Here is a 13,168-nt window from a genome sequence, read left to right on the forward strand (position 1 = left end):
TACTACAGTAGATGGAACCGAAATAGCCTCAGGGCCTGTAACGCATTCCACTGTTGAAATGACACTGGTGGGTCAGGATGGACATCGGGAAGCAATCGTGTTTGATGTGATCAAGGCCCCACAATTTCAAGTAATTCTTGGAATTCCTTGGTTAGAAACACATAATCCCAGAATCGACTGGCGAGCAAAGAAGATAAGTTTTCCTGATTGTGAACCAACTTGTTATCCAAAAATCCAGTTATGGGTCTAGCCTCAGCAACATCCACCCCTGTACAGCTACCGTCAGAATACCAAGAATTCCAAGACGTTTTTCAGAAGGAACAGGCTAACACGTTACCTCCCCATCGGTCTTATGATTGCCAAATCGATCTGGTACCCAATGCTCAACTACCTTGTAGTAGGATTTATGCTCTTACGGAACCTGAGAACCTGCATTTGCGTCAGTATTTAGATCAGTACCTAGCCAATGGTTTTATTCGCCCGTCCAAGTCTCCTGTCTCCTCAGCTCTGTTCTTCGTGCCGAAAAAAGAGGGCGACCTTAGAACATGTATAGACTATCGCGCCCTAAATCAAATAACGATTAAGAATCGTTATCCTCTGCCCCTGATCCCTGAGTTTATCGACCAGGTGAAAGACGCTTGTGTGTACACCAAGTTAGATCTCCGAGGAGCTTATCACCTGGTGCGTATAAAAGAAGGCGACGAATGGAAGACTGCATTCCGCACCAAATTTGGGCTCTTCGAATATCAGGTGATGCCCTTCGGTTTGTGCAATGCACCTGCCGCCTTTCAGTACTTTATGAATGATGTTCTTCAGGAACTTATCGATGTCTGTGTCATTGTTTATATTGACGACATCCTGGTGTAGTCTTCTTCAGAATCCGATCACAGAAAACATGTTAGGGCAGTTCTTGAGAAATTGCGCCAGCACAGACTATTTGCAAAGCTCGAAAAATGCATTTTTCATACCACAGAAGTTGAGTTTCTCGGATTCATCCTGACACCTCAAGGAGTCCGAATGGACTCGCGAAAGGTGGACGCCATCCTCAAATGGCCATCTCCTAGCTTGGTGAAGGGAGTTCAGAGCATGCTCGGCTTTGCCAATTTCTACCGAAGATTCATTCCGGAATTTTCCCGAACAGTCCAACCCATCACAGCTCTCCTAAAGAAAAACAAACGCTTTGAATGGGCTCTTGAGGCCGAACAAGCCTTTCAGGACCTGAAAACCAAATTCACCTCTGCACCTGTATTGAAGCACCCGCACCCAGATCTCCCTTACATTGTGGAAACCGACGCATCCAGTTCGGCCATGGGAGCTGTCCTGTCGCAAAGAGACCCAGAAACTAACCAACTACACCCTGTGGCCTTTTGGTCCAGGAAATGTTCTCCTCCTGAAATCAACTACGCAATTACTGACAAGGAGTTACTGGCTATTAAATCTGCTTTCAAGGCTTGGCGTCACTACCTTCTCGGTGCAAGACACACCATCACCGTAATTACGGACCACAGAAATTTACAATATTTAAAGACGGCCAAAGCTCAATCTTCACGACAACTCCGATGGGCTCGATTCTTTGCGGAATTTGATTTCGTAATTACCTATCGCCCTGGCTGCAAGAATGGTAAAGCGGACGCCTTATCCCGGATTGGCATGGAAGAACCCAATTCGAGTTTAGAACCTGTGCCAATCATACCTGAACAAAGAATCTTAGGCCTAACTTCATTGCAAACTATTGAGGACATCCAAACGCAAGTAAAACAACTTCTAGACTCTTCAGCCTTACTGGAATGGAGTCAAAAGGGTCCTCAATACACCGTTAAGGATGATTTACCCTACTTCCAGGAGCGGTTGTTTCTGCCAAGTAAAGAATTGCAAGAACTTGTTATTGCCCATCATCATGAATCATTAATGGAAGGACACCCTGGTATCGCTAAAACGGAGGAAAAAATCAAACGCCACTTCTGGTGGCCTTCTTGGAGAAAAGACATAAAGTCTTTTGTATTGTCTTGCGGAATTTGTGCCCAAAACAAGGGTCAAAAGAAAAGGCCAGCCGGCCTACTTCAACCCTTGGATATTCCACCGGCACCATGGCACACCTTGTCAAGGGACTTTATAACTGACCTGCCTCCTTGTGCTGGTTACAACACTATCCTTGTAATTGTGGATCTATTCTCCAAAATGGCCCACTTTATCCCTTTAAAAGGTTTGCCTTCAGCTTCCACCTTGGCCAAGGAATTTCTGGAGAATATAGTTCGCATACATGGTTTTCCTTCCATATTAGTCTCGGATCGAGGAAGTCAATTTATCTCCCATTTTTGGAAGAAATGTTGCCAACTAGCACAAATAGATGTGCGGTTATCCACCAGCCACCACCCCCAGACCGACGGACAAACCGAGAGAACCAATCAGACTCTCGAGCAATATCTTCGGTGCATGTTACACCAATCCGAGTTAAATTGGAAAGACATCCTTTGGATCGCAGAATATGCATACAACAATTCAGTGCATTCTGGAACCGGACAAACTCCTTTTTATACTTTGTATGGTCACCATCCTCGGACCTCTGACCTAGATCCACCTCTGACCCTGGAAATGCCCGCAGTAAATCATCTGCATTCCACAATAACCCGAGCCTTCAAAGAAGCTGCAACTCATTTACAGCAAGCCAAGAAAAAGTATAAAGAAAATGCTGATTTGCACCGAAGTAAAACTCCTCCTTACCAAGTAGGAGACCAGGTATGGCTAGCAACGAAACATTTACCCCTCAAGGGCCCGCGAACCTTCAATCCCAGATTCATAGGACATTATCCCATCAAGGCTATAATCAATCCCGTGGCCTTTAAACTGGATTTACCGTCTAACATGCGTATTCATCCAGTTTTTCATGCATCACTTTTGAAGCCAGTACAACCAGGACCCGACTGTCCAAGCCTCCAGACCCAGTTCAAATTGAAGGGGAATTAGAATTCGAAGTTAAAGACATTTTAGACTCCAAGGTGTTAAAGTCAAAACTCTTCTATCTTGTTGACTGGAAGGGATATGGACCTCAGGAGAGATCGTGGGAGCCTAGTAACCATGTTCACGCACCTCGATTAATACAAAGGTTCCACCGGAGATTTCCGAACAAGCCAAAACCCCCGGAGGGAACAACCTTGGGAGGGGCCTTGAGGGGGGGTACTGTCATGATGCCTACCTCCAAGGAGCCAGGTCCGACCCAGCAACCCCAGAGGCAGGCATCATTCCCCCCAGGGAAGTGCCAGCGGGCCCAAGCTGGGGCCCTTTGGACACAGTCCTGGCGCCTTAGGCGCCAGGCTCATGTTGGACCCCTGTCCTGGCGCCTTAGGCGCCAGGCTCATAAAGCTAGACATGTGTTCAAGTGTTTTAATGTGCACTTACCTGATGCAGACCATGCTGCTACATCCAGGCCCTCTTGAGGCCTGAATGGAACTACTTTATCTGTGGGACTACTTTCCACCTGGGTGTGGTCGGGGAAGGATACATACCTGATCGGTGGAAGGATACATGCCTGGAACTTCTTCCAAAGCTATTTAAACCACGCCCGATCAGCAACTCACGCTTCGCGTTGTTCTGCTCCTCGCAGCTGGACGCTCACCGTGTCAGCTCCTGCATCTGGACTTCAGCCACGCCTGTCAGCATCCTGGGTTGCCTGCAAAGGGAGATTAGAGAGAATTGGCGAGAAAGAAGACCTTACCTGCTAAAGCTGCATCATGGGGACATCACACCGACGATCCTGAAAGGGAAGACATCATTTTAAAAGCATTTCGCTTCGATCGCTGCAGCGCTGCATTTCACTCACCTTTCCTGGGCGCCTCCATCTTCAGCAGCGATCATCCGGATCCGCACCCACTTCCCAGAGCCTAGAGAGAAAAGACAAGAAAACAAGGTGAGAGAAGGAAGGGAAATAGGAAAAGCTCAGTTTCCTTCTAAGACTTACCTGTTGGGTCATTCCCATTTCATTTCGGGTCCTGCCGCTTCCTGGCATTCCGGACCCCGGCCCCAATGGGGAAAAAAGACAAAGACATTGAATGAGCGAATGCAAAGACATTACCTGAACGCTCATCTAGAACTTACACTTCGGGTCGGCGCCATATCTCCGGCATTCCGAACCCCGGCCCCTAAGGGGAAAAAGACATAAGCATTAGCGCTTGCTGCAATAAGACAATGAACATTATTATTAAGCTTGAACTTTTGAACTTGCAACAGAACTCTTACAGCGCCTCACCTGAATAGTCAAGCTTATTTTGAACTCCCATCAAACCTCAATCCAGTGAAGTAACTGGGTTTCAACGCGCCCCTGCATCAGAAGCATGATGGAGAACTCATCCTTCCAGACCCTAAGGTTACACTTCACAGGGAATCGTGGAAGGGTATCGAGGAGGGTTGGAAGGGAGTGGGAGGCTTGAGCATTATTCCGTCAGTAGGCAATACTCCCTTTTCACGCACAGGGGAATATTCCTGCGAGCCAGAAAAGCCAGAGTAGAGGGGCCCTTCCTGTCCATCATCAGAGTCCTGCGCTTCACCATTGAAGAAGCATCAGCACTCGAAGCCAGACCTGCGCCTCCGTGGGAATCAGGTGAGCGTGACAACCGTTGCCTTTTCTCTACTGACTAAAAGTGCGCCACACGTGCCCCAACAATTTAGGGAGACGCTGGATATTTAGAAGGTACAGCAGATGAGATGTTTATCTGTATAGCTACTTATAGGACGTGGGTGGATGCCCCGACCTAATTAATGTTCCTTTGCATATGCTGCACAGTGGCAATGTCCGCGGGACACAGAGGAACAGATACACATGCCTGTACTTGCAATACGCATAAACGTCCAGGCGTACATGCATTGATTGGTGGTGGACAACATGCGGACGGCAATTCAATGGCATTTGTGATGTCATCTTTGATGTTATGGGTGTTAGTCTTAGCAGTGCACTGTGGTGGTGCGAGTTATGGTTGCTTAGCTTACCATAACTGGCAAATTTCTGAGGTTTTTCAGTTTTACCTGTAACGATAATGTACCTGTAACAAAGTTTTCCATTGAATTTTATAGGTTTTTACTAGTGCAACTTAACCATAACGTCCCTTTAACAAAGTTTATTCAGTGAATTTCATGGGTTTTTACCACTGCACCCTTAATTTCCTACAATTTACTAATATCATACTTACCCCAATATAGCAACATTTTTGCAAGTTTCACCTCAAAACCCGGCCTTTCCCAACCTTTTACCATAATTTTTAACACTTCTTTACTCTTTTTGCAGCTTTTTCCACTGTTTCTGTGTTTGTCAACATTCGTAAACTTCTGACATCATCGCAAACTTTTCAGACAGTGTCACGTGACCAATCGCTTCCGCACGGCATGATGACGTGTCCGCAAAACGTGTCCGTCAACGTAAAATTATCCCCGACTCATGGAGGAAGGCCATTTTGGTACCAGTTTTTAAAATTGGGGATTGCTCGATCCTGAAAAATTACCGGCTGTTGTCCTTGTTAGATGTGGCGGGTAAGGTATTTGCAGAGTATGTCCTGGAACATCTTCAGGCATGGGTTAATCTGGCAAATATCCTACATCCATGCCAGACAGGTTTCCGACCTGGTTCAAGTACTGTCCACAATCTTAGATTTCTGGACACTTATTACTGCCCAGGGGAAAACTCCTGAAAACTCGTCAATATATATTGCCTTCGTGGACATCCGATCAGCCTTTGATCGGGCGGACCGCAGCATTATGTGGACCCAAATTGCAGAAATGGGGGTGACCAAGCTGGCTCTTGGAAGTTATTGTGGTACTGCATACCAATAACATCGTTCAGATTAGGTTGAGAGATCAGGGCACCCTGTCAGAGAAGATGCATATAAATAGGGGGTGAGACATGGGTGCATGCTTGCCAGGCTGCTCTTTACATAGCCAATCTACTTGCTAGACTGTTGGCTAAGGCAGAGCGCTCCCCAAAGATAGGCAATGTGGTAATGTGGGGATTGGCGGAATGCTCTATGCTGATGATTTAGCCATGTTTGATCACATGCTAACTGGAATTAAGGCTATGTTGGAAGAGCTGGCCAGTTACGCGAATGAAGCTAAATTATCAATAAACCTTAGTAAAACTAAGGCAATGCTAGCAGGATGAAACTGGTTACCTCGATGGGGACCATCGAATGTACAGATTGCTATAAATACCTGGGGCTTGAGATTTCTAGGTTAGCTGGGTATGCGGATATCATAGCCTCCAAGTTAACTAAGGCCAGACAAATCAGTCATGTGCAGGAAATTTATAGGGGACCACTCTGGCTTCTCTCTAGTAGGGGTGCTGACTCTGGCTTTGTCTGACGGTTTTGTACGGACTAGAAGCCTTGGAAATGAAAGATCTAAAATGGCTAGAGGAGGTGGAGGCTCGAGTTTGGAGAACTGTGCTACGCTTGGCCAGATCGACGTCTCTGTAGAATACATACGCCTTGAGCTGGGGCTTCTGTCCCTTCAAGTCCAACTATTAACATGTACTGGCTGCCTGATGCTGAAGGCTAAAACTAATCCAATTTTCACTCTTCTAGGTATTTTGGGCTCAAGCTACAAGCTGGAAGCAAGTGGGAAAAGTATATCTCCCTATGTACAATTATTTTTTTAGCTATGTGGAGAGATGGGATGGTCCCCTGATTTTAGGTGATGCTCCACATTTGAAATTCTGAAAGGAGCTTTCACACGTAGGTTGGTCAAATATGACTGGCTTTGTAATTGTGACAACCTCTCCTCCCTTAAGAGTTACAAAAGTGTTGCACAAGTTGTACACTGCTACATGAAGCCCGAACGGTACCTGGAGTTATGCCCCAATCCGAAAGCCTGTGATTTCTATCTACGATTACGAACTAACCAACTGCCAATCTTGTTGATATGTGGCTCAAAAAAGAAAATCCCTCCTGAAGCTATATACTGTAGATTGTGCCAGCGGGTGACCAATCTGGAAACTGCGAAAGCATGTCCTGACCGAATGCCCTATACTGGGATCCCTTCATATGGTAGCACTGGGTCATTTTGTGCATAATCTGGATGCAATCAAGAGTCAGGAGTTTTGGGTGTTTTGTGTAAATACTTCCATTGATGGCAGTTTTTTTGACTTTATATAGGGTCTGGAAGAGTATTGTTCAGCTCTTCGGATAGCATGATGCTGTTGAGGTGCAATTGGTGCTTACAAGGGCTAGGGTTCCGGAACAGGTCTTTATAAAATGTGGTCCTCAGCCTTTGTGGTGTGGCTCTTAGAAGAATAGCACTCTCTGTGGAAATCTTTTTGCGGGGAGGACATTGGCCATAAAAGGATCAAAGGCTGGGACCATTTTACCACGTGGCTTTTGGATTTTCAATGTTAGTAGTGTAATATTTCATATTTTATATATATATATATATATATACATATATATATATGTAACATATTTATATGAATTAATTTGTTATTTGTATGAATTAATTATGTGTGCTAATAATAATAATTGTAAGTATTGTAAAAGTTCAGTTTTGAACTATTATACAATTAAACTAAATAAAATAAAATAAACAATATTTCAAAAAAACACAACAACACAAATAAAGTGACACAGAATATCTAAAAAGTAGCAGCTGGAATCGAGGGCACTTGTCACCAAATGGTGTCAGAATGGAATTTTGGATGATGACATATTTACATTTTTGGTTCCTTTTTTCTTCACCATCCCTACCATCTATTTGTTGCCAAAAATCCATAAATCTACAGTCCACCCACCTGGGAGACTAACTGTCATGTTATCTGGATCATTGTTGGAAAATCTATCATGTTTTATTGATGAAACTTTGATTTCTTGTGCATCAGTGTTACCCTCTTATTTACAGGATAGCAAGAACTTTCTTCAACACATTGGGCCTCATTACGGGTCCGGCGGTAACCCCGATGGTAAAACCGGCGGGTTGCCACCAGCCCTAAAAAAATAATACTGACGCCTGACTTCCCGGTGCCACCGGGCTGTTTCGAGTCTGGTGGCCGGAAAGTCAGGCGCCAGTAATTTTGTTAGTCCCCATAGGGCTCCATGGGAATGGGGATACGGGAGCACCGGCACCATTAAGAACGGTGCTGGTGCTTCCGTGAGAACTCTGCGAGCGGGTGCTGTCCCACCCGGCAGCTCTGACCCTGGCGGGAGGGACTGCATGCACCCGTAGAGTTGTACTGTGCCGGTCCAGAAACAACAGTGCCGGTAGGCTTACCAGCACCGTTGTTTCCGAACCGGCACAGTTATAAGAGGCCCATTAATGAGGTTCCATGGGAAGAGGGTTTGATTTTGGTCACACTGGATGTTGTGCCAGTGCATCTAAAGATCATGTGGTGGGCATCAATGCGTGCAAGTATTTTCTGGACACACGTTCTCTTAACTTTTTGTCTCACAGTACTATGATTTTGGAGATGTTGACACTTTGCCTTTGTAAAAATGTGTTTCTTTTCGAAGGTGTTTATTTCCATCAATTAGGTGGGACAGCCATGGGCAGTATCTTTGCTCCTCCATATGCAAATCTTATGATCGGTTGGTGGGAGGCAACCTTTTTGTTTGACATTGTATCTGAAAAGTTTCCCGGAACAGACTGTGGCCTGGTGGAGGTACACTGATGATGTTTTCATTATTTGGAAGGGAACTGAATGTGGCTGTGTGGATTTTGTTAAAAGTATTAACACCAATGGAGTGAATTTGTAAAAACACAGCCTAAGCGAGATTGTGTACCTTGATGTCATGGTAACTTTGGGCACTTTGAGGCTACACACTTCTGTGTATAAAAAAACCTACCAGCTCAGGTCTCCCATTACATGCCACCAGTAGTCATCTGCTTAGTTGTAAGAGGAGTATTCCTTATGGGGAATTTGTCTGTTACCGCAGTGTTGCGAATTGTTCTTAGAAGGACCAGCCGAATGTTATGCTAGAACACCACACCAGTGTTCTGTAAGGGAATGTGCTGGGAGCTGCAGAAGGACAGTCTGAGAGAGAGCTGCAAGAGGAAGGTTGGGGGTCTTTATTTACATATGTAACTTGGTAATAAATTCCTATTATTACCCATCTCAGCATGACGGCTCGTCATTACACGCAGGACTACTCAGACATCATACAATTTGACAAATGTTGTTCTGAAGCCTCCCATAACTTTTTATCAAGAGGTTATTCCAAGGGTGTCATTGAAGATGCATACATACAGGCTAGATTGTTGCATAGGGATGCCTTACTCAATATAAATAAACTTACCAAGCCCACTATCAATGATGACTCACGTATGATAGTGACCTTTGACGCTTCTGCACTCAATGTGAGAAAAATTGTCCAGGAGCATTGGCATATTCTTAAAATGGACAAAGATTTATCTCCCTCTCTTTCATCACGTCCTGTTTTAACATATAGACAGGCACCTTCATTAAAGGACAAGTTGGTCTCAAGCTTTTTGCAGTCCTTTACCAGGTCTTCCACCAGCACTGCTTGGCTACCTCTGCCTTCTGCTGGTTTTGTCAAATGCCACAAGTGCAAAGTTTGTCCTTATGCGATTGTACAAAAGTCTTTTACACATCCCAACACAGCCTTACCATGAGCTATTAAACAGCTTATTACAAGTGATACCACTTTCGTTCTCTACGTCCTTTGTTGTCCTTGTCACAAGTGGTACGTGGGCAGTACCACAGGTAAACTAAAGATGAGGATCCTTCAGCATTTGAGAACCATTAAAACATTGGATCCATCGTATCCTATGGCCAAGCATTTCAAGGAGCAACATGACAACAATTCCCAGTTACTGACTTTCTGTGAATTGCCCATGCAGCCAAGCACCTCAGAGGGGGAGACCGGGTTCTGCATCAGCACCAGCTTGAGACCAAATTCATTTTAGATTTTGATACCGAAGTAGTATAACGTAGACAAAGAATTGTATACTTTTATAGAGGTGTAAAGAGAGGCGTAGCCAGGATTGCCTAACAAGTGGGGCCCAAAGCCTATGTAGTTGGGCCCACTGCAGGGACATTAACATCTGTAAATGCCCACACAGCGCTGTTACATCCATAGCCGTACTAAAATCATGGAAGTTGTGGTTGTTTTCTTTTTAGAATGCAGGGTATTTTGTCACAACAGAATTGCAGGCTCAGAGAACATATATTATTGATTTTGACAATTATGTTGTATTGTCCCTTTTATGAAATGAATATTTGAATTATTCATTGTGATGTTATTTGCACTGTTGCTCTATGTAGATTGTCATTTGTCATCATGATCTACTGTTATTGAGGGCTAGCAATTAGGCAATTTCATCCATTTGCACTTTAGATGGCAGCTGTATGCATTAGCACTTTATTACGGTCGATGCTCATTAAGCACGATTGTATTTGTTGTAGGCACTTGCACTTTACTCGAAATGTCTTTGATCTAGACATTGACATACGTTCTTAATTTTGCAGTATGTGGTCCTGAATATGCATATGCACTTGCTCTTTACGTCGTATGCTGCTTGAGTATCTTCATTGATACACGCATTTTTATGTTGCTTCTTATATTGCTGCTAAGGCACTTGCACTTTAGTTTTGTCTAAAAAAACAAAATACTAATTCTTTGAGTGGATTCCCTCTTTCATATGTTTCTAATATTATGTATTTTGCATTTCTTTTACATGTGATTAGACATTTATTCTACATTGTTTTTTAAGATCTGTGTTGGACAAAAAAAAGATATATATATATATATATATTTTGTCACTCTGCCTTCATAAAGAAATTATTTCTGTTCTTTTTGAAGGCAGAGTCACTACAAAAATAAACTATTTATTTTTTAAGTCCGAGGGCTTCCCCCGCCCCATGACATGGAAGCCTCTAGGCTGGAGGCTTCCATGACCATGTCATGGGGTGGAGGAGCTCTATGACTTCAAAAAGAAATCGTTTTTTTTTTCAGTCACTCTGCCTTCATAAAGAAATTATTTTCATTATCATTCACTCCTTAACGGAAATAATTTCTTTATGAAGTTGGAGTGACTTCAAAAAGAAACCATTTCTTTTTTAAGTGATAGGGCTCCCCGCAACCCCATGACGTTTGTGTGCGTGAGTGTATGGTGAACGGGTGCACACTTAAATGTATAGATGGCTGCCTGTGTGAGTGTATGGTGAAAGGGTGCACAATTAAATGTATGGGTGGCTGGGTGTGCGTGTCGAGTGTATAGTGAAAGGGTGCACACCTAAATGTACGGGTGACGCCTGGATGTGTGTGCTTGTATGGTGAAAGGGTGCACACTTAAATGTATGGGTGGCTACCTGGGTGTGCCTGTATGGTGAAAGAGTGCCCACTTAAACGTATGGGTGGCTGTATATGCATGTATGTGTATGTTGAATGGTGTGTGTGCTTGTGTTCAGGGGTGCGACAAAACCTACATTTCTGGGGTGGGGCGTGCTAACCCTTCAAATCTTGGGAGAGGTGCCAACTTCACGGGCGGTGTGGGAGGGGAAAACTTATTTGTGTGGGGCATCTAACTTCTTTATGCATTTTAAGGATACTATTCTAGTGCATCTTCAATGTTATAAGCAGTTAACTCTCTCCTTTAAATCTGAAAGCATCCACGTATGGACTGCTGTGAGAATAAGTGGTCTCCTGTCCCCTCTTTACCCTTGCAATCACCTCCCTGGCATGCAAGTACTAAACCCACATCAAGATTTCAATTGCCTAAAGAATTATGCATTTGAATGCAGGTACTAACAGTGAAATGCTTTACGTTAGTAATTGCTGGGCCTTTGCTAAAAGGAAACTCAGGTGCCGTTTAACATCTGGGTCCTGTTCTGTCCGGCAATAGCTCTGTAGGTCAGCCAGGTCGAGTCAACATAGTTCAACATGTCAAGGGGGGAGGGCTGAAGCCCAGCCAGCTCAATAGTACTGCACCACTACTTGTGTTTACTCCCTTGATTACTTATTGGTAATCTTCATTACTCATATACCTATTCTTCCTCGTCCCAGTACTTGTGTATGAAGCAGTTTGATTCATACACAAGTACTGGGATGAGGTGAAGGGTTATGGAGGTAATTCCTGTCTTAGTTACCTGCAATCTTCATTACTCCCAGTGCCACTCTTCCTCATCCCAGTACTTACCTATGAGGCAAGGAGCCTCATACGTAAGCACTGGGACAAGGAAAAGGGACGTGGAGGTAATTCTTTGGTGAGAAACTGATTTTTGGCAAGGAAGAAGGGATGTGTGGCATCGGGTGGGATGGGGATTGTGTGATAAATCGGAATGGTCATCCATGTCCAGGCTAAGCAGGCTTGCTATGTTATATTAGTGGCTAGAGAGGCATTTTGGTGCAGCCAGTCTAGTAATTTCTTAGTTTGGCTTGAATTTCCTTTACTGGGCATCTCTGATAATGCAGTCGTGCTAATTGTAATTACCTGGCTAGACTGGCATTCGTGTGTTGCCAGTCTAGCCATATTTTACTGCAGCATTGTATATTTTTCTGGGCATCTGTGATAAAATAACCATGATAAGTGTTATTGCTTCGACTGGCATTTTGGTGCAACCAGTCTAGGTGTGTCTAAATGTGGCCTGGCATGCTTTACTGTAATCTGTTATTACATGTCTAGATTGGTCTACATTGTGCAGCCAGTTGGATATATTTTTATTGTGGCTTGGTATTTTTAATGGCAAAGCATTATATTAATTAAAGCATTAATGTTCCTATGCACTGTTGGTGATTTGTACATATTGGATTTTTAGATTGGTGTTACCTTACAAAATAATTGCAAATGCTCTGGCCTTTTAGCCATTTTTTTTTCTCAGAAAGTGTGCTGTATCATGCATTAAAACACCTATTTATATCTTTCTCCTAGTGCAGTGTTCGTCATACTCCTGCAGCAGTACTTCGTGGGTATTGTGCAAGCGTGGTAATCTAGGCCGGCCCAGAGTGTGGCGCAACCCATGATTTGTTGCCGAGGGGGGGGCAGGGGGCCCTCAGCATGGCCTGCAGGGGGGGCCCCCAAATGTTGTGTTACGCCACTGTCTCAACTCTCAAATCCCTTCTGTTTGGCGACTATCCCTTGCACTCATTTCGTTTTCTAAGAGAGAAATATTTGTATTGATAATCCCTAGCCGCCGTCATGCAGTGGCAGGATTCTGCTGAAAGATGTGCTGCTCATGTGCTTT

The sequence above is a fragment of the Ambystoma mexicanum genome, chromosome 7q (assembly GCF_040938575.1).
Source record: "Ambystoma mexicanum isolate Mex_15411 chromosome 7q, UKY_AmexF1_1, whole genome shotgun sequence".
Lineage (NCBI taxonomy): Eukaryota > Metazoa > Chordata > Amphibia > Caudata > Ambystomatidae > Ambystoma > Ambystoma mexicanum.